The sequence below is a fragment of the Physeter macrocephalus genome, chromosome 1 (assembly GCF_002837175.3).
Source record: "Physeter macrocephalus isolate SW-GA chromosome 1, ASM283717v5, whole genome shotgun sequence".
In the NCBI taxonomy this organism is placed as follows: domain Eukaryota; kingdom Metazoa; phylum Chordata; class Mammalia; order Artiodactyla; family Physeteridae; genus Physeter; species Physeter macrocephalus.
The window spans coordinates 27,048,003-27,069,808 of NC_041214.2; the positions used below are offsets into that span (position 1 = coordinate 27,048,003).

Genomic DNA, 21,806 nt, shown 5'->3' on the forward strand with positions numbered 1-21,806 from the left:
GGCTAAAGAATAACGATATAATTACATGGCTTTGAAGTTTGCATTTTCAGCTGGAGCTAGGACCCCAATGTGAGAACCCGGTGCATGGCTCCGCCCTGGGGTGTTTCTTCACTTCTTCAGTGGAAAAGATCCGGGGAGCCCTGATACAGTGGAAAACATGAGGCTTCAGAGACCGGCACATCTGTATCAGCTCCCTGCTCTGCCGCTATTTTCTTGTGTCCTCCTGACAGCTTCACTTTGCTGAGTTTCAGGATCCTGATCTTAAATAAAATTAGGGATAAGAGCATAAGAGAGCAGGAGTAGGGCTTCCCTGGTGGCGCAGTGGTTGAGAATCCATCTGCCGATGCAGGGGACACGGGTTCGAGCCCTGGTCCGGGAAGATCCCACATGCCGCAGAGCAACTAAGCCCGTGCGCCACAACGACTGAGCCTGCGCTCTACGGCCCGCGAGCCACAACTACTGAAGCCCGTGCGCCTAGAGCCCGTGCTCTGCAACAAGAGAAGCCACCGCAATGAGAAGCCCGCGCACCGCAACGAAGAGTAGCCCCCGCTCGCCGCAACTAGAGAAAGCCCACGCCCAGCAACGAAGACCCAAGGCAGCCAAAAATAAACAAACAAACAAATAAATAAATAAATTTATTTTAAAAATAAAATAAAGAGCAGGAGTAAATATCATAATACGCAGAGCACCTGGCGCGGGGTAGGGATGTGCTGTGTGTGACCCCCAGCTCTGGAGGAGTCACACAGACCTCTGCCCACCAACTAAACACAGAGTCACCCTTTCCCGGAGCTGCTGTTTCTGCCCCATGCTGTGGCTCCCCTTCCAAACCCTGGCCGCGGGCCACTGCCTTATTCACGAGCCCAGCCCCATCCGGCAGGGCAGGCGGCCACGTTCACAGCCCGTTCCTGGCCCGCCCCACCATTGCAGCCTTCCTTAGGGCTGACTCAGCTGTGGTGTCCCACCCTGCCACAGGCTTTCCAGCCTGGAACATCTGTCTCTGCTTCTGTTGGGCCCCATCCTAAGAAGACAGGATTACCAGCCAACGAACAGGCTCTCTCCGTCTCTCTGGCCCAAGCTCCAGCCCCATTCTCCAGAGACCCTTTCTCCTTTTCCATCCCTAGCGAGGAGGCTCTCAGCCACTCAAGAAATCAAGCATTCCTTGGGTCCCCTTCTGGTCATATTCCTGCATATTCCCTCCACAGGAGTTCGGAGCACGCACACCCCTGGGATCTACTGCAGCTCCTCCAGATAACCCACAGAACTTGTCCAAGTCATGCCAAGAGACAGCCAGGACTGGGCCCACAGTAGAAACCCCACAGCCTGCTCACAGCCCAGAAAGCAAAGTCCACAGGAAGAGTCGCTGCCACATCAGCAGGGTGAAATGCTGCGGGATTGCGACCTACTTCAGTACACCTCCCACCTCTCCTAATCGTCAAACGTCTCTCAAGTCCCATCACCTTCCATGGAAGATGCTCTTGACTCAATATGACATCATGACCAAATCCAATCCCTGTAAGTACTTCAGCGGAAACCACTGTTTCATGTCGCAGGCTGAACGTAGTAATAGTTACCAATACTCAAATGTCTACTGGGCCCAGCCTTAGTCCCCACTGCTAAACCCACATGGTAAAAATATCTTAAATCCAGAAATAGAATTATTACTCTGAATCCCTGATGAAGCAGCGAGAAAGAAAACAAACAAGTAAGCAAACAGAAAACTCAGTTAACTTAATTCAACTTTACAACAGATTTGAATAGTGAGAGAAAATATTTTAGAATGTAATTTTGAAAAAAAGCACTAGTAAATAGGCAGTTCCCATTATTGTATTATGGTAATACCATTGCTGAATTAAGAGGAAAAAGGAATATATCAAAGGCATTTTTACAAGCTACCCATTCTACCACCAGAGATTTCCAAAGCCCAAGCCCTGACCTGATTTTCACCTTGTAAAAGCCGGAAATGCCACGTCTGGTGACTCCGGTCTCAGAGTCCCCTTCAAAGTGTACAGAATTTAGGGTTTTAAACGTGAACATGGCCGTTTGAAAGAAAACTATGCATTCAATTATCTCATATGTGTAGTTAAAATACCATTACCAGGAATAGAAAGACGGTATTAAAGAAAATGCTTTAGATGTATTCTATACTTTGGTATATTTTTTTTTTGGTCTTCATCATTTTGGCCTAAGTAAATACAGCATTATAATTAACAAAAAAACCTCAAGTCTATAATTGTGAACTAAATATGAACCAAGCAAAGGTAAAAGCTACATCTTCCTAGTCCTCCCTCTCCAAGGTCACCTCAAAGTGGAGTTTAATTGCAAGATCAAAGACGCTTGGCTAAGAATAAACCAACCTTAAAGTCTGAGGAGTGAGAGCCTGAAAGATTCCAGAACCTCCTGGAAAGCACCAAGGGGGCAGTGAACTCCCAGCAGTCATTCACATTCCAGCTATTCAAATTCCAGCTAACCTGCAGGCTGGGCTCTAAAGGCCGAAACCGATTCATTCATCCAGTCAATTAGTTGACTCAAAACAACCTATCTCCCCAAAGCCAATATCTGCCGAGCACCATGCAAAGTGCTGAGGACACAGGATACAGGACACAGTTTCCGCCACCTTGAAGTTCACAGCTGAAATGTGCTTACGAGAGAAAGCATATGAGATCTAGGAATTGCTTTAAAATATTCTGGAAGGGGGAGCGGCGGGGGAAGGTCAAGGAGGAATTAATTAGTGAAACACGATGGGCAAACTGCTGACAATTGCTGAAGCTGGGTGATGAATCCTAAGGGCACATCATATGATCCTCTGTGCTTTGGTGTATGTTTGAGGTTAAAAAAAAATTTTTTTTTAAGTGTTAAAAAAAAAAAAAAAAAAGGAAGCTCACAGTCTGGTCAGTGGAGCAATGAGTAAGTAGAACATTTGGCCTGTGAAACCAGTACCATGATGGGGAAGCAGAGCGGGGGAGGGGAGGGGACCCACCTAGGCCCAGAGCGGGTGGTACTGTTCCCTGTGCAGAAAGCTGGGCCCGAGCTGAGCTCAATCTTCAAGAGCAGATTGGAGCTGACGGGTTCACAACTGCATTTTAGGAAAACATGTGCGTTTTAGGAACGAACCAAAGAAACAGCACTAAGTAAGACCGTCCTGACTCTAGGAGGGTTTGCATCTCTGTGTGTGAGAGGAGCCAGAGCAGGGAGGCGGACTGGTCCGGGCACCACCCCACAGCTGCACCTGCAGTGAGTCTGCTGCACCCGGGGACAGCCGGCTGCCCAGAGGCCCCACCAGGGCTGGGCCAGGGAGCCCTCAGCTCATCTGGGTCAGCTCCTCCACGTCCCCGTGGAGCCGACAGGCAGGTGGCTACAAGGGCCTCACTCCCCCCACCTAGGCCAGCCTATCAATGGACCCCAAGGAATCCCACCACCAAGGGACTGGACTGCTCACCCACTGATGCCCACTCCCTTCCTGGAGTCCCCTCAGGGCCCAAAGCCACTGACCTCCAGGCTGGAGCAAGAGGAGGGGTCTGATCTCAGAAGCCAGGCCACCAAGCAGTGCCAGCTTGAGGGACAGGCCTACTTCGTGGACTGACCCTCATTTTCTAGGGCTGGGATTCTCTATCTCTTCCCAGCACCAGCCTCCTCTGGGAATACAGGACAGGAGCAGGCCCTGAGGCCTCCCTGCCCCTCTCAGCAGGGGTGACGCTTTAAGGGATGCTTGAGAGCCACGCAACGCAACGTGCCTCCCCTGGAACATTCTGCGCTGTGCCTCACACCAACCCTCCCGGACGCCTCTCTCACCCACATTACTCTCCTGCTGAAGGACAGCCTGTCTTCTACCTTGGGCTGGGGAGGGGTGATGTAACCCAAGACAGCGTCATGCCCAGATGTGACACGGAGGGGGCAACATCCACCTCCTTGGCTACAGGGTCACCAGTCGGGGGCGGGGAACAATCAACGCTGCAGATCACGCCCGCAGCTGGCCCTGGATAAGGGCAGCCTCAGGCCCAGCGCTCTCTGGCCCTGCTCTCCGGGCTCACGATGACCTGGCCACACCCCACGAGTCCCACTGCAGGTCCCCAGTCCTCCTTCCCACGACGTGGAGTTAAGTATGTGGGCTCCGGGGTCAGCTGGCCAGGTCTAGAGCCCTTCTCTAACACTTCCTGAGCCACAGCTGCCCCATCTACGAAATGGGAACAATCCATCTCATAGGGTGTGTAAGGCTCACGGGGTTAATCCTTGTAAGGGTCACAGCCCAGTTCCGGGCTCCTAATAAGCTCTCAGTGTCAGCAGTGACTTCTCTTATGGCTTTAATACCCACCACCCACACGTGGGGTCCTCACCCTGCTGCCGCCCTGTCTCTGTGCCCACCCTAGAGACAAATGCCTGCACTGCGGCAAACAGACCAAGTCAGTTTGAAGAGGTTTTAAACACCACCTGGTTCAAGTCCCCTGTTTGACCGGAAGACAGGCCAAGGGCAGGTCACGACCACCACAAGGCCCCAGGCTGCTCAGGGAGCCTGGCCCTCCTGGCACGCACCCCTGCTTCACAACCAGAGAGTGGCCGCCAGCACCCTGCCTTGGTCACGTTCTTCCTCTTCCCCGTAGAGGGCACATATGTGGCAGACACTTCTTACTAGCAGAATCCTCTAGGTTTTAGCTGGACACGTGGCCACCCAGCTAGAGATAGCTATTTCCCAGACTCCCTTGCAATTAGCTGTCTTCACGTGACCAGGTTCTGGTCAGTGAGTTGTGATTGGAGGTAATATGTGCCATGCTGGGTCAAAAGGAGGCTGCCTACACTACCCGACTCTGCCCTTCCTCCTTCCCCCCCCCTCCACCCTGGCATGGTGGTGAGCCAGCTTTCTCAATGCCCATGGAGACAACATCCTTGTAGATGACAGAGAAGAACCCTGGATGACCCCATGGGTCATCCATCTCCTTAACTGCCTACCAGCTCAAACTGTTTTGGGAGAGAAAAATCAATCTTACAATCTTTTAAAGTCATTGTTATTTCTGTAATAACCTATATGGGAAAAGAATGTGAAAAAGAATGGATACATGTATATGTATAACTGAACCAGGTGGCTGTACACCCAAGACAAACACAACATTGTAAATCAACTATACTCCAATATAATATAAAATAAAAATTAAATTTAAAAAGAAAAAAAAAGTCATTGTCATTTCTGTTAAAGCAGCCAGAGCAATTGCCTAACTAGAACTCACCACTAGCTCTAAGGAACATGGGTCCTCTCCATGCGGGCTCCCTCTGTGGGCTGTGATGAATAAGTACACACACACACTCCTGATTAACTGCATTAGGCTCATTACTGACCAGGCTGAACATCACTCTTAGACGTGATATAAATGAGACATGGCTGGGGTAACCTTCGTTCTTTTTGAGTTATATTTTTTGTTTTATCTCAAACAATTCATGTATCTATGAAGATGGCTTGGCTGCAGGTAACAGAAAACCCTGCTAACGCAAAGGGACCCATCAACATTCTCACATGAGTCACAGTGCTAGGAACTGCTGCAGCAGGGTTGCTTAATTCAGCAGCTCAAAGGCATCAGCAGGAAGTCAGGATCTCTCCATCTCTGGGCTCTCTGCCACCCTCTGTGTTTGTCGTGTCCCTAGGATGGCTCCGCTCAAGGATCACAGATGGTGACCACTTGCCAGGCATCAGCCTTGGCAATATGCAGAGGCAGAAGGGATGATCCTGCACGTTTCTACTGGATGCCCGGATGCCTTTCCCAGAAACCCTCCAGCGGACTTCCCCAAACGTCTAACAGCCAGAACTGTGTCACATGCCCATGCCCCAAACTGACCACCAGCACCAGGAATGGACCGCCGAGACTGGGTGAGACCAATCAGGATTCGCCTCCTGGCGGAGGCCCGTGCAGGGAGGGAGATGGTGAACAGAATCGGAGTTCTGTTAGGACTGAGGGAGGGAGGGGATGCCTGTGACAACACACACAATTACTCTAAAAAATTATTCTCAAACCCAGTCATCTGATGACAGTACCAGCCCTTTTCAGATCTAGCAATCAAAGCACATGTCGTTATAATTATATGTTTAACGAGCATCAGTTTGCTTGGGTACAACCAGCAGAGCAGCATCCCTCAGACTACTGACTACATGTTCTACTGACAAGACTTCTTTTCCATATTTCACATGTGCTGAAATATGCAGCATGAAGTATTGAACTATCGTTTCTTTCCAAAAAAGTATTTTGAGGCAGATAATCTGCAGACCTAGTATTTTAAAATCCCTGAAATAGTAAAGGGTTTTTTTTGCCCTGCATTTGTGAGCTACACATGCCCACCACCCTTCCCTTTGAGGTTTTTTTCCAGCTCGACAAAGGATAAACTTGTCAGGGCTACTGATCGTTTCTCAGGACCAGAAGAGACTGAAATAAATAATTCAGCAAGCCAGGATTTTCACTTTTATGTACTCTTCAGTGATTTTCTTCCCTGACATTTGGGGAGAAGTCTGGGTGCCAGCCAACTTGGCTGCTTTGCTCTTTCTTAAGTTTTAGAAGCATCACATCTGAAACTGGCATTCTTATTTTAGAATGTCAAGAGCAACGATAAGTACCTCAACAAAAAAGGGAGAACATGCAGTTGGCATGCCTTACTCACCACAAAGCCACTTAAAAAAATACAGCTGATTCTTTTTATTTTGCAAGCAAACTGTGTCAATTAAAAGTTTCTTAAAATGTCAAGGAACGCACAAAAGGATTAAATAGGCAGGGCTGTAAAACTGGAACTATAAGTGATGTACAATTGAAGATTTCAGTGATGAAGTCAAAATTTTAAAGGAAAAAAAAAAAAAAACAAAAAAGCTCACACTGTCCTGAGAATCTCAGCTGTCCAAAGTGAACCAGGCACGCCTGAAAGTGCAGGTTGCCAAGGCCACTTATGCTTTCTGAAAGCTGCATTTTTTCTATGTTAACAATACTACGTGGAAATAGAATTTTGCTCTGGGTGGATACATGAATGGAGCACTCATCCATGCAACAGATTAAGGCTTTTCTCCCAGGGAGGCCTTTTTCAGGCTGGGAGCACACTCAGCTACAGAGCTTTGACAAAACCTGTGCTCGGGCTTCCCTGGTGGCGCAGTGGTTAAGAATCCGCCTGTCAACGCAGGGGACACGGGTTCGAGCCCTGGTCTGGGAAGATCCCACATGCTGCGGAGCAACTAAGCCCGTGTGCCACAACTACTGAGCCTGTGCTCTAGAGCCCGCGAGCCACAACTACTGAAGCCTGCGTGCCACAACTACTGAAGCCCACGTGCCTAGAGCCTGTGCTCCGCAACATGAGAAGCCACTGTAATGAGAAGTCTGCACATCGCAACGAAGAGTAGCCCCCGCTTGCCGCAACTAGAGAAAAGCCCGTGCACAGCAACAGACACCCAATGCAGCCAAAAATAAATAAATAAATTAAAAAAAAAAAACAAAAAAAAACCTGTGCTCACTGCTGGCCCATCCCGTGACTCGGTGGGTGTGGGGCCCCAGGTCCTCTGTGTCTCAACATCACTGCCAGTGCTGGTGGGCAGGAACTCCATGCCTCTAAAAAAAACTTTCAGAAAACTGCTGGGTGAGTCAGTGGGAGGCTGGCAGTATCAGTGTCAATACAGAATGAGCCCTCCTGCCCAAGGAGGTGGTCAAATGGGCAGTTACCTGCTGGAAGTGCTGTGGAGGGGCTGGCATGGGTGACCTGTAGAAGCATCCATGTGCTGAGATCCAAGGATTCTCTGATTCAGATGTTTTGAGAAACTCTCAAAACTGTTTTTTTTGTTTTGTTTTGTGTTTTGGTTTCTTTGCATGTATAAAGAGACAGGTAGAGCAAAAATGGAGCTAAGAACACGGTCACATAGAATCACAGACATTTATCATGGAAGGAATCCGAACTGCTATTTAGTCCCAGCTCCCTTCCCATAAAATAGGGAATAACACTGTAATAAGCTCCATTTAGAATGATTCAGCTTAAAGTTGTAATGAAACACAAGCCTCAAGGTACTCATATATATAATGGTGAAAAGCTAAAAACTTTTCCTCTAAGATCAGAAACAAGACGAGGATGTCCATTCTCGCCACTTTCATTCGACACAGTACTAGAAGTCCTAGCCAGAGCAATTAGGCAAGAAAAAGAATTAAAAGGCATCCAAATCTGAATGGAAGAAGTAAAACTGTCTCTATTTGCAGATGATGTAATATTATATACAAAAAACCCTAAAGACTCCACCAAAAAACTTGGAACTAATACACAATTTCAGTAAAGTTACAGGCTACAAAATCAGTATGCAAAAATCAGTTGCCTTTCTATACGCTAAAAATGAACTACCAGAAAAAGAAATTAGGAAAATAATCCCATTTACAATTGCATCAAAAAGAATAAAATACCAGGAATAAATTTAGCTAAGGAGGTGAAAGATCTGTACACTGAAAACTATAAGACATTGATGAAAGGAACAGAAGGGAAAATAAATGGAAAGCTGTTCCATGTTCATGGATTAGAAGAACTTAAAATGTCCATCCTAACCAAAGCAATCTACACATTCTATCAATGGCATTTTTCACAGAAATAGAAAAACAACCCTAAAATTTGTAAGGAACCACAAAAGACCCCAATTAGCCAAAGCAATCTTGAGAAAGAACAAAGCTGGAGGCATCACACTTCCTGATTTCAAGCTGTATTATAAAACTATAGTAATCTAAACAATATACTACTGGCATAAAAAGATACATAGATCAACAGAACAGAGAGCCCAGAAATAAACCCACGCATATATGATTAATAAATTTACAACAAAGGAGCCAAGAATATACAATGGGTAAAGGATAGCCTCTTCGATAAATGGTATTGGAAAACTGTACAGCCACATGAGAAAGAATGAAACGGAATCCCTATCTCATACCATACACAAAAATTGACTCAAAATGGATCAGACTTGAACATAAGACCTGAAACCATAAAACTCCCGGAAGAAAACATAGAGGGTAAACTCCTTTGGCTCCTATGGACACCATAAGCAAAGGTAACAAAAGCAAAAATAAACAAGTGGGACTATATCAAACTAAAAAGCTTCTGTACAGCAAAGGAAATCATCAACAAAATGAAAAGCCAACCCATGTGATGAGATTAAAATATTTGCAAATCACATATCAAATAAGGGATTAATATCTAAACTATATATAAGAACTCAGCTGCAAAAAAAAAAAAAAAATCTGATTTTAAAAAGGGAGAGGAACTGAATAGACATTTTTCCAAAGAAGACATACAGGTACCTGAAAAGATGTTCAATACCACCAATCATCAGGGAAATGCAAATCAAAACCATAATGAGATATCACCTCACACCTATTAGAATGGCTATTATCAAAAAGACAAGAGATGACAAGTGTTGGCGAGGGTGTGGAGAAAAGGGAACCCATATGCACTACTGGTGGGAATGTAAATTGGTGCAGCCACTATAGAAAACAGCATGGAGGATCTGCAAAAAATTAAAACTAGAACTACTATATGATCCAGTAATTCCACTTCTGGGTGTATGTTTGAAGGAAACAAAATCACTACCTCAAAGAGATATCTGCATCCCATGTTCACTGTGGCATTACTTATAATAACCAAGATATATACCTATATCTACATCTGTATACATATATTACATTTTCTTTATCCATTCATCTGTTGATGGACACTTAAGTTCTTTATATATATACACACACATACACAATGGGATGTTATTCAGCCATGAAAAAGAAGGAAATTCTACCATTTGTGACAACATGCATGGATCTTGGGGGCATTAAGCTTAGTGAAATAAGTCAGACAGAAAAAGACAAATATGGTATGATCTCACTTATATGTGAAATCTTAAAAAAAAACCAAAAAACTGAATTCACAGAAACAGAGAACAGATTGGTGGTTGCCAGACGTGGAGGGTGGGCATTAGGCGAAATGGGTGAAGGTGGTAAAAAGGTACAAACTTCCAGCTATAAGATAAATAAGTTCTTGGGATGTTATATACAGCATGGTGACTATGGCTAACAATACTCTACTGTATATCTGAAAGTTTCTAAGAGAGTAGATCTTCAGAGTTTTCATCACAAGAAAAAAAATTTTTGTAACTCTGTGAGGTGATGGATATTAACTAGACTTACTGTGGTGATTATTTAGCAATATACACATGTATCAAACCATTATGTTGTACACCTTAAACTAACACAATGTTGTATGTCAATTATATCAATAAAACTGGAGGAAAAAAGAAGATAGGATATAAACTGATGTTGAGTAAATATGAATGTACAGTGTTAAAAAATAATAAAATAACCAAAAGAAAAGAGAAAAAGGCCAACTTGAAAGTCACATGCTACAGAAGCAGAGCTTCCACAAGCTTGGGGCCCCAAATCTGTGTGCAACAGAGCTCCCACCACTTTCACACACCACCATCCTTGATACCATTGTCCTGGAACCAAACTGGACCATTTTTGTAAGGGAAAAATAATCTATTGTGTTAAGCCACAGAAATTTAGGGGTTTATGTGTTATAGCAGCTTAACAGTAATCCTAACAGTTACTTGTCCATATATATAGGTTTTTTAAAAATATATATATTTATTTATTTATCTGGTCTTAGTTGCCAGGTCTTAGTTGTGACACGCGGGCTCCTTACTTGTGGCATGCGAACTCTTAGTTGCAGCACGCACGTGGGACCTAGTTCCCTGACCAGGGATCGAACCCAGGCCCCCTGCATTGGGAGTGCGGAGTCTTATCCACTGTGCCACCAGGGAACTCCCATACACATAAGCTTTTGATAAAGATTAAGCAAAATATTCACGAAACACCTGAGTCTCAGTAACGGTTAATTCCTTTCTGCTCATGGGTCTGCTACCCACCGGAAAATACACCAATAATTTTTTTTTTTTTTTTTTTTTTTTTACTTTGGAACAAGCATCTTCTAGGAATATTTAAATGTACAGATTAGGGCTAACCCCCTAAGCTTATTATCAGGCAACATTTTCTGCAGAGTTCTGACTATTTACATCTTTAAGTCACTGTGATCTGGGATATGATGTTTGCCTTGAACCCTAACTTGGAGCTGAGAGAGGGAGAGACCTCGGAACAAAGACAGCCACCTCACTCAGTGGATGGCAGGTCCTTTCAGGTTTTCCAAAGTGAGCCATACTTACTTGTACTTTACTAGGGGTTCTAAAAAAAACAGCGGTGCTTAATGAGAAACATGAAGGAAGAAGCTGTCGATGCAAGAGCTTTTGAGAATGCCAAGCACGGGGATAGTCACGAACCCCTGTTTACTCACCAGTTTCCACAAACTCAGGCTAGATGAGCAAATACCTATTCTGTATTCTCACCATAAAATTGAGTTTCTAAATTGAGTTTCTAAGTATGTCTACTAAAAAGGGCAAAGAGCTATCCTGTCATCTTCCAAAATCTGTGGCGTTATTAGTTGGGCACTATTGTGTGTATTACAGGACATCACGGTGGTGGGAATGTTTGCTGTGGATCGCGTTCAGTAACAGTGCTGTGAACTGTTGGTTATGGAAGATTGGCTTTGCCCACCAACCTTGTGATAACTAACCGCAGACTGCCATATCACTAGTCTTGTTATGACTGATCGAATCAGGATGGAGATCTGTTTCTTTTTCTCAAGTTAGGAACATACCTGACATCTTCCTTTGTAAGAAAAAGAAACCATTCTAACAGATTCATTTAAAACCATGTTCAACCAAAATCTTGTTGTCCCCAGACGGACGGTCTTCTATCATTTTCCCAGCAGGTGGTCATTAGAACTCTGGCACTTTAGTGGTTTCCCATAATGCCCTTGGGAAGATGACCAAACCCTGCCCGTGGCCTGCAGGCCCAGCCTCACCTCAAGCTCATACACGAGAGCCCTCCAGCCACCCATCCTGGCCAACTCTCAGCCCCACAGAAGAGCCTTGCTCCTTGGAAACTTGGGACCTGTGTCCACGCCTGTCCTCTGACAACCCATTAGGAGGTGGGGCAGCTCGGCAGATGCCTGGGGTGCTAGTCCACAAGGGGCACAACCCCTCACAGGAAAGAACCTGAGGTGGAGAAAACTGTACCTTTCTGAAGCTGCTCGGGCAGAGGAGGGAGGTGGAACCCCCAGGGGCCATTAGGCTGCCTTCTTTCGGGAAGACTCTGGTGAGTGAGCCATGGCAGGTAGGTAAGTTTGAAGCCAAGGCTGAAATGCTCGGGAGAGCAGAGCATGAGAGCGTGGTGGTTTTAATGCATGTCCACAAATTCTCTGTCACATCTCCCAGCAGGAGGAGGTTCTAGGTCTTGGGAAGAGGCGTTGGACAGCCTTGAGGAGTACAAAGGCATAGAAATGATGCTGTGTGAGCTCCAACACCAGGTCAGAAAAGTCTATGCAGATTCTACCTAGCTCACTCTCTCCTGGGTCACTTGCTTCAGAGCTCTGAGGGCACGACGCAGGACAGACCACATGAGAGGGCACCCAGGGATGGGGAGGCCTAACAGCAGACATGTGAGTGAGGGAACGTGTTCAGATGATTCCAGATCAGCCATTGCCTGAATGACTGTGTGAGAGATCTGAGTGAGAATCACTGGCTGGGCCTGGTTCACCTCCAAACCATGAGAATGAGAGTAAAAGGATGGTTGTTTTTTTTGTTTTACCTTTTTGTTTTTTTGCGGTACGCGGGCCTCCCTCTGCTGTGGCCTCTCCCGTTGCGGAGCACAGGCTCCGGACGCGCAGGCTCAGCGGCCACGGCTCACGGGCCCAGCCGCTCCGCGGCATGTGGGATCCTCCCGGACCGGGGCGCGAACCCGCGTCCCCTGCATCGGCAGGCGGACTCTCAACCACTGCGCCACCAGGGAAGCCCAGGATGGTTGTTTTCAGCATCCAGTTTGAGGATGATTTGTTTTGCAGCAACAGTGCACAGCATGAGGCTAGGAACTTTAGTCTTGCTCCCTGCTCTGTATCTCCAGTGCCAGGAACGATGCCTGGCCCAGAGCAGGTCCTCAGTCAATATCTGTCGGATTAATGAACGAATGAATGAGCAGAGAATAGGCTCACTCCAGCCACCGGCAATCTATCCTCCCTGCCTTCCTCCGGCCGGCCGGCATGCTACCTCTCCTGTCCCTCCCTCTTTCCTACCTGGCTGACTCCCAATCAGCCCTTGGATCACTTTCTCAGGGCAGCTGCCCTTGAACTCCCCTATCTAGATCAGCATCCTGTCTGATACTGTCAAGTCACCCTGTGCTTCTCCTTCATGACACTTAACATAACCAAGCACACTGAAATTCCTGCCTGGCCCGCTGTCACCTGTGATTGACCGTAAGCCACCCGACAGCGGGGACGGGGTCTGTCTGTTCACAAGCGTGTCTCCAGCACCGGACAAAGCCTGGCACAGAGCCGGCTGACGGCACGTCAGAACATTTCTGGAGAAGAACGATATTCAGCTCAGCTGTCTTTACTCACAATAGATGCGACACCAAACGTGTGGGGCTTTTTTCTCACACCAAGCAATTTTCCAGTTCTCCGGACACCAGCTCTGGGTGTCCCACAATTCAATTCGCTTCTGACACTGAGTGCCCAGAGTTAGCGTCAGACCCCACAGGTTTAAGGGCTCAGTCCCAAAGACTGCCCCGCTTCAGACGCCAGTCATAAGTCTTGGTCCCCAGGCTGCCTGCTTCTGTCCTGCTTTGGCTACAAAGCCAGAGGGGGTTCCTACAACCCCCTACTTCAGGTTTGATCATTTGTTAGGACAGTTCACAAATGTGGAAACAGAAAAAGTAACTCTGTTACTTACTATAGATTTATTATGGAGGAAACAACTCAGGAGCAGCCAAATAGAAGAACTGCAAAGGGCAAGGTATGGGGCAAGGGCTCAGAACCTCCACGCTCTCTCCAGGCTTGCCACCCTCCCCGCACCTTTCTGTTTGTCAACCTGGAAGTTCTCTGAAGCCCGCTGTTTAGAGTTTTCTATCGAGGCTTTATGTAGGCAAGAGTGATTAGATCACTGGCCCCTGATGACTGAATTCAACCTCCAGCTCTCTTCTCTCCCCTACCTGGAAATCTGGGGTGGGGCTGATCATTACAACCCTTTAGTCATTTCTTGGTCTTTTAGACGCAGGCCCTCAGTCTGAAGCTATGCAGCCTCCCCACCACAACCTGTCATCTCATTAGCATAGAAAGACAATCTTGGCACTCGAGATTCCAAGGCTTTTAGGAGCTGTGTGCCGGGAACCTGGGACAAAGACCGACTATTAAGTTTTTTATGATACCACAACAGCCTATCCCATTGTTAGAAGTTGCGAATTCTTAGAATTCTCATTAATATTGAGCTAGCATTGGCCTCTAACTACTAGCCTATCTGCCACCAGGCTTTCCAAATCTACTCACACCCTGGTCATCCTCACCACACAGATCCCGGGAGACCCAAGAGGTTGAGCGTCTTCTCCAGGTCTACACAGCAGTCAGGGGAAGAGCTGGAATCTGGAACCAGCTCTCTGCCTCACCAGTTCAATGCTTTTCCCATCACACTATTTTCACGGATGTTAAACGCTCTGTAACAACAAACAAAGCTGGGCGCTTTTTATAATGGAACATATGAAACCGGTGAGGCTTCTTACCACTGAACACATGGTATTCGATACCTACATGAAACAAGAGCTCATGGTGATTCTTTAGGCACCTCCCTGCCAAATGCCTACAGGGTGAGCCCCTGAGCAAACATCGAATTCAGATTTCAGTTTGGCTCCAATTTACTGGACAGACCCTGTGTCAATTCTCTACAGAGGGTTTCTTTTCTCTTCCTTGTCATTCCCAGGGTCTCTGGAGATCGAGGACAGAAATAAACTCCAGGTGATCTGCAATAGTTCAGTTAAGACACCACCCCCGAACAACTGAGCTTTTGAGGACAATGCAATGACTGGGAAAAGAAAATATGAAAATTTTAATTTGACTTAATGTGAAAAAGAAAAAAAGCACACAGAACCATGTACCGCATGACGCTAATATATATGTATATGCTTGGAAAACTAGGATGGAAAGATATACAAACTTTAAAATGACATGGCATTTCTCACCCTTCGGATAGGCAAAAAAATAAAAGATTGTTCATCTCCAGTGAATGCTAGTCTCGACAGGGATGCGTTCTTTCACATACTGCTGGTGAGAGGGTTAACTGGAATGGAATCTGGAGAGAACCAGTGGTCTTATTAAAACAATGAACATACATGCCCTTTGCCCTAAGAATTTGTATTCTGGGTATCTAGTTCCCAAAATTGCTCACTCGTGTGTACAAAGCAGCAATACGAATAACTACAAAAATCTGAAAACTGAAATGTTCACGTATACAGAAATGGCTGGAAAATTAGTTTGTCCATACAACGGAACATGATTCAGCCTTAAAACGAAGAGGCAGGGGCTTCCCTGGTGGCGCAGTGGTTGAGAATCCGCCTGCCGATGCAGGGGACGCGGGTTCGTGCCCCGGTCCGGGAGGATCCCACATGCCGCGGGGCGGCTGGGCCCGTGAGCCATGGCCGCTGAGCCTGCGCGTCCGGAGCCTGTGCTCCGCAACGGGAGAGGCCCCAGATTTATGTGTGGAGGTGGACAAACCTCCAGAAGACACTGCCCAGAGAAAGATAGACGAGCCGGTGCTGGTAGCAGCATAACAGATACAGGAGCATCTCATGTAGGTACAATGTACATTTGCATATCTCAACAGACATATGGAAATTTTAAGACAACAAGTAAACTTCTAGAAAAAGGTCTGGAAGGAGACAGCCCCCTAAATTAAAAGGGGTGGACTTTTAACCTCTATTGTGTACTTTTCAATATCTACTTACATATTTAATGCTTTCGTTTTACAACATGTTGTGTACAAATTTTATAAGATTAGTAATGATAGCAGAAAATGTTATACTGCTAAATGAAAAAAGCAAGCTCTAATACATAAAATTAGTTTGAACTCAATTATGTTATAAAGAAGATATGTTACCAAACTGGACTGAGTGGCTTGAAACAGGGGCGGGAGTGGGACTTTTTATTGTTTCCCCTTCAGAACTTTGAACCTATTACTATTTAAAAAAAATAACACAAGTAACAATTAAAAAAAAAACAATGGAAAGAGAAAAAAATGCCCTTAATGTTACGAGTGCTTATAGCTGGGATTACAAGTAATCTTAATTTTCTTTAAAACAAACAAATCTTGGGATTTCCCTGGTGGTCCAGTGGTAAAGAATCCAACTTCCATTGCAGGGGATGCGGGTTTGATCCCTGGTCGGGGAACTAAGTTCCCACGCGCCGCGGGGCAACTAAGCCCGTGCGCCGCAACTACTGAGCTCGCGCGCCCCAACGAGAGAGCCCGCGTGCCACAAACTACAGAGCCCACATGCTCTGGAGCCCGTGTGCCACAACTAGAGAGAGAAAACCCACACGTCACAACTAGAGAGAAGCCGGCGCACCACAAAGAAGAGCCCGCGCCCCAGTGAAAGATCCCACATCCCGCAACTAAGACCTGATGCAGCCAAAATAAATAAATTAACTAATTAAAACAAACAAATCTTAAGACAGAAGACTGGCTTACATTTCTTTAAGGAGGTGGTGGGATCTCAGAAGATTTCTTTTCTCCTTGGTAATTTTCTGCATTTTCCAAATTTTCTTAAGTAGACATGTCTTACTTTTAAAATCAGAAAAGAAAGCAAGCTGTAAAATTTATTTACCATGTAGTTAAGCAAGAAGTCACAAGGTAGGTACAGGATAAATTATAAACAGACCAGTGGTTTTGAAAGAGTACCCCCTTTGAAAACACAATGCAACATGGAACTCGACGTGTTAGAAAGATAAAGGCAGAGTATGCTAGGAGGGGCCTCATGCCCCACTCAGCAGAAGCCCCAGCACACTGCAGAATTCAGGGTTCTGGGAACACCATTAGGAAATGCACTGTACAAACAGACTGGGGCTGCAGGGAGCTGGCGGTGGCTTGTGCTAAAATGGCCAGAGAGGGCTTCAGGGAAGCGGCAGAAACTGTGTTAAAACTAAAAGGGCAAGGAGGACATCAGTGGGCGAGCCTGATGTGAGCAGGCATTTGGAGGAGGGTGAAGGTTGTGGGCGGCGGAGCGGCCAGCTCCTCCCTGAACTGTCGACTGATGACAGGCTTTACGCAGCGACTCATCAGTGAACCGTTGGAGAACGGTTGGGACCAGACTAGGTTCCCGTAGGAGAAGGGAGCCACGGGAGGTTCCCGAACGCACCCATCTGCTGACGGGTACACTCCTGCATATTCATCCTACCCTCGAGTTACAAGGCATTGGCAGAAAGAAGACTGACCACCTTCTGGGCCACTCAACTCAAGTTTTTGTCAGAGTTGTGCTGCACTTGGTCAGCGCTATCCTAGAAGTAATCCGTATTCCAAGGGCAACAGGGCTGGGAACCCCGAGCCGCAGCTCATGATACCTCCCCTGGGATTGAGATCCAGGCTGTGGCACCTCAGGCAAGTTGCCTTACCTCTCTGAGCTGCAGATTCCTCACCTGTAAATGGTGATTCAATTATTTATCCAACAAATAGCTACTGAGCATCTGCTGTATGCCAAGTACAGTCATAGAAACTGGGGATGAGTAGTGACCAAATCAGTCCAAATTCCTACCCGCGTGGAGCTTACATTCCAGGGGAATGTAAAATTCCCCATTCCTGGGTTTGCGGAAGGGATTAGATATTTCCTGGAAAGTACTTAGGGCATTAATGATTCTTCATCTAATTCCAATGTGTGTGGGGTTTTCTTCCCCACAGCACCAAGCATTTCTCCAACACCAGCTGGTTGTTCACCCCACCCCCCAAGGTGCACCCTGAGGAGACTGAGAATGAGAGAGCACTAGATACTAGCCCTAGATGGCTGAGGTGCATATCAAAGGAATGATTTCAATGAGCCCTGACTTTTGCATCGTCCCATACGTAGAAAAGCGCTAAATTCTTTAACTTGAGATATCTGGTTTTCTTTAATTAACAGTAATCTTTTGACGTTCTGACTGTGTGATCTTTGTAGCAAAACTTCCTATGTATCCCGGCTCCTCCCTTACCTCTGCAGAAGCAGTCTCTCAGAGCATCTGAAATGCTGTGTCCTGGGCTTAAGTCTCAGCTTTGTCTGCCAAATAAAACATAATTCTCAAATTTTAGGTTATGCATTTTTTTCAGTCGAGAAACTCAACTCTGACACCATCTACCTGGAAATAGCCTCCGATCTCACAAGTTATGGGCTTAATCCCACAAGACTGTCCCCTTACCACTTCAGATGCCAACCGCAAATCCAGGTTGTCACCTGTGCTTCTAACTGGCTACAGATTGAAGGTTCCAACGAACCCCCTCCCTTTGGGTTCAATTAATTTGCTAGAGAGGCTCAGAGAACTCAGAGAAACAATTTACTTACTAGATTACCGGTGTATTACAAAAGGATATGACTCAGGAACAGCCAGATGGAAGAGATGCACATGGCAAGGTATGTGGGAAAGGTGTTACAGCTTTCCCACTCTCTCCCACTCTCCCTACATCTTCACGCGTTCACCAACCTGGAGGCCCTCCAATCTGTGTCCTTTGGGTTTTTATGGAGGCATCATTGAGGGAGGAGATAGATGGGCCCCAGGCTGAGCAGCTGGCATTTGTCTCCAGAGGACAGAAACTTCAAGATAAAGATAATTCTCAGCAGGAGCTGATCCCTGCTTGGGTGAAAAAGGAAGCCACATATTTCTCGTTCCTGGGGTCAAGGAGACCTCCCAAACTACCATGTGCACAGAAAGGTCGCCCAGGGGTCAGGGAAGGGAGGAGGTGCCAGCCCATAACATGTCCTGCCAGCCTCCCAGAAACTCTCACACTGGAATCCATCTTGGCTAAAAGATGCGCGCACACATTGGCCAGGGCCCTAAATCAGATCAGATACGGACAACTAGCAAGATGATTGGCCTGGGGAAACCTGGAAAAATGCCCCATATAAGCAATTTAAGTCACCCGAAAAGGGTAACTCTCCCTCTGAGTCCACTCGTATGTCCTTTTCACACGTACTCTGCTTCTAATAAACACTTTACCTGCTTTACAATCTCCATCTCTTTCCAAATTTTTTTTTCAAAGAAGACTAGAACCAAGATTATCATTACATAGGCATAACTGATTAAATCATTGACCAATGGCAACTGATTCAACTTCCAGCCCCCTACCCCTGCCCAGAGGTCAGGGGTGGGACTGAAAGTTCCAATCCTCTAATCACAAGGTTGGTTCTCCTGGCAACCAGCCCCCATCCTTAGGTTCCCTGGGGGCTTTCCAAAAGTCACCTCATTAACATAATAAAAGACACCTTTCTGGTCTCCTCTAGGAAATATCAAGAGTTGTAGGAGCTCTGTGCCAGAAACAGTGACAAAGAACAAATATATATTTCTTATTATAAATCACAACATCACAGGTTGTTAACGATCCTCCTTCTCTTCATTTTATTATTATGCACGTTCCCTACAGCACTTGGCTCCAAAAAGGTACCTAATAAACACCACAGGACTGGCCTACAGATTGAGATCCCTCTATCTGGAAACAAAGTGCCCCTCATTCAGCCCTGAGCTCAGACTAGCATGAAGCTTCCTTTCTCTGCTCTCCGCACCCCGCCCCCAGCACTGTCAATTCCACCTTAATAAACACGGCTGGGAAGGGAGAATGCACGAAACCACCCTTGTGCCCATTTGTCACAGAAAAGGCAGCTGACAGGCTCTTCCAAACCCTGGCTCGGCCCTCATTTCCTTGGGGAGATGAGCAAAACTTTTCAGGCTGGTGAGAGCTGGGCCCTTGTCAGGTATGACCACAGTCCTCACCTGGACACGCACCCTGGACGGACTGCCCTGCGGAGATGACTCAGCCCCTCTGAATCAGGCCGGCCCAGGGCAAGGCCAGTCCTCACTTGGTGGATTTCAGCATTAAATGTTCATTTCAATGAGCTCATAGGTGGGGAATCGGCACAACCAGTACATATTCATTCTGAGCCAAGTGGCCAGAAGTTTTGGTATGAGTTGAAAGGAGAAAAAAAAAAAAATTGTAAGCAAACTTTAGGACGTTATCCTTGGGGCTCCAAGAATGAGCTCCACCAAAAATCTAGCTGGCGCATATCTTGATATGTAGTGACAGTTTCCAGCTTTCCTCACCAACTACACGCTGATGTTCTGGTGCCAGCGTCTATTTTTATACAGCTTGTGTAATGCAAAGGACCAGAAGGGAGTTGGAGACAGAGGGACAGGGCACAAGAGGCGAGGGCACAAGCAACGGGGCCCACATCCTACTCGGCCTCCAACAGCAAACCCTTCCGAGCAGAGTCTAGGACGGCAGCCAAGGCCACCCTCCTCCGCAGCTTCATCCCCCATTACAGCCCAGACCTCGAGCTCCCTCGGGGCTGGGACTTCATCTGCCTTGTCCACTGCTCTAACCACAGGGCCTGGAGCACAGGAGTGTGTAATGAGAGAACGACGCACTTCCCAGTGCGTCAACTGCGGCGCACTGCACTCCTCACCGTTCCCCCAACCCCAAGAGCCCCCTCTGCTAACTCAGTGTCTGTGCCATTTCACTCTCTCGGCCCAGATGCCGTCTTGACCTTGTTAACTCTCGCTCATCCTTAAACTCAGCTCAAATCCCACCTCTCCCCAGAAGCCTTCTCTGAACCCAAGGCTGGGTGAGGTCCCCCCACACTGGGCAACCACGGCCCTCCCACAATACTCAATGCCACAGGCTTGTGTCAGCTTCCTTGCCTACCTCTCCCCAGGGCTCGGTGGATGCGGAGCTGAGAAAGCAGCAGGTACTCACGAGGTGTGTGTGGGAAGGAGGAAGGGACGGAGGGGAGAAAGAAGGACACCAAGAAGGATGCTGTGGATGGAGAAGCACCTGTCGCTGAAACCTACAGCAAACTGAACAAGAACAAAGCACTGAAACCCAACAGATCAATGAACCACTGACCAACAAGGTAACCGAGAAAAGATAGCAGGAAGTGGTAGGAAAATACTTCTCAGTGGGTTTAAGTGGGAAGCCGAGGTCACTCTGCAGTGGCCTCTCCTCCTCTCCGGAGGGGGGCTGGGTGGGGGATGGGGAGGAGGAGAAACGTTGGGGGGCTGGGTGAGTGGGGGCCCTAGGGAGGCTCATGAGCAAGCAGTTCTCACGGGCTCGAGTTCTCAGAGGCTCCTCTGGTCTTGAGGAGGCTGAAGGCCATTTCTTCTCGGGTAACCTCCAACTGCTGAAGGGAATCCACTAGGACTCACTTCCCTCAAAGCTGTTAAGAACATGGCCTGAGTCAAGAAAGAGGGATAATGAGGACTTTCCATTGTCCTGTTAGTCCGGTTCCCAAAGACGGGAACAGAGGCCAGGATTTAAGACAGATGATCTGGGAATAGAGACTATTTTTGGCTGGAGCTTTCTTAGCACAGCATTTCTTTCCAAGACAGACACCTCCAGTTGCCCCTCAATATTCATTCCTTCCTTGCCAACAGAATCTTGATTTGGTGGGGGGCGGGGGAGGGAAAGTGTGGCAGAGATGGCCAGCTCACCATGAAACCCATCTCCTCTTCCTCCTAGGCACAGGGCTGGACCACATTTCCCAGCCTCCCTTGCAGGAGGTGTGGTCATCTGACTGAGCCCTGGCCAATGGAATGTCAGTGGAAGTAATTCTCCATCTGCAAGTCTGGCCCATAAAATCTTCCCATCCTCCATCCTCCATGTTCCTTCCTCTTCCACTGATTGATGCAAATGAGCATGGCAGCCTTAAGAGCCTGGGTCCCTGAATGGCCCTTTG

General features: G+C 47.0%; 1 protein-coding gene across 1 annotated transcript in view; it reads right to left on the reverse strand.

The window, feature by feature from the left end:
• Positions 1-21,806, reverse strand: part of PXYLP1 (2-phosphoxylose phosphatase 1) — a 67,683-nt gene that overhangs the window by 36,772 nt on the left and 9,105 nt on the right. Inside the window, exons 4-5 of the mRNA XM_055086876.1 lie at positions 18,079-18,143; positions 16,589-16,681 (exon numbers count right to left, since the gene is read on the reverse strand). The gene's annotated coding sequence lies outside the window, so the exon portion shown is untranslated. The remainder of the gene's footprint in view (positions 1-16,588; positions 16,682-18,078; positions 18,144-21,806) is intronic.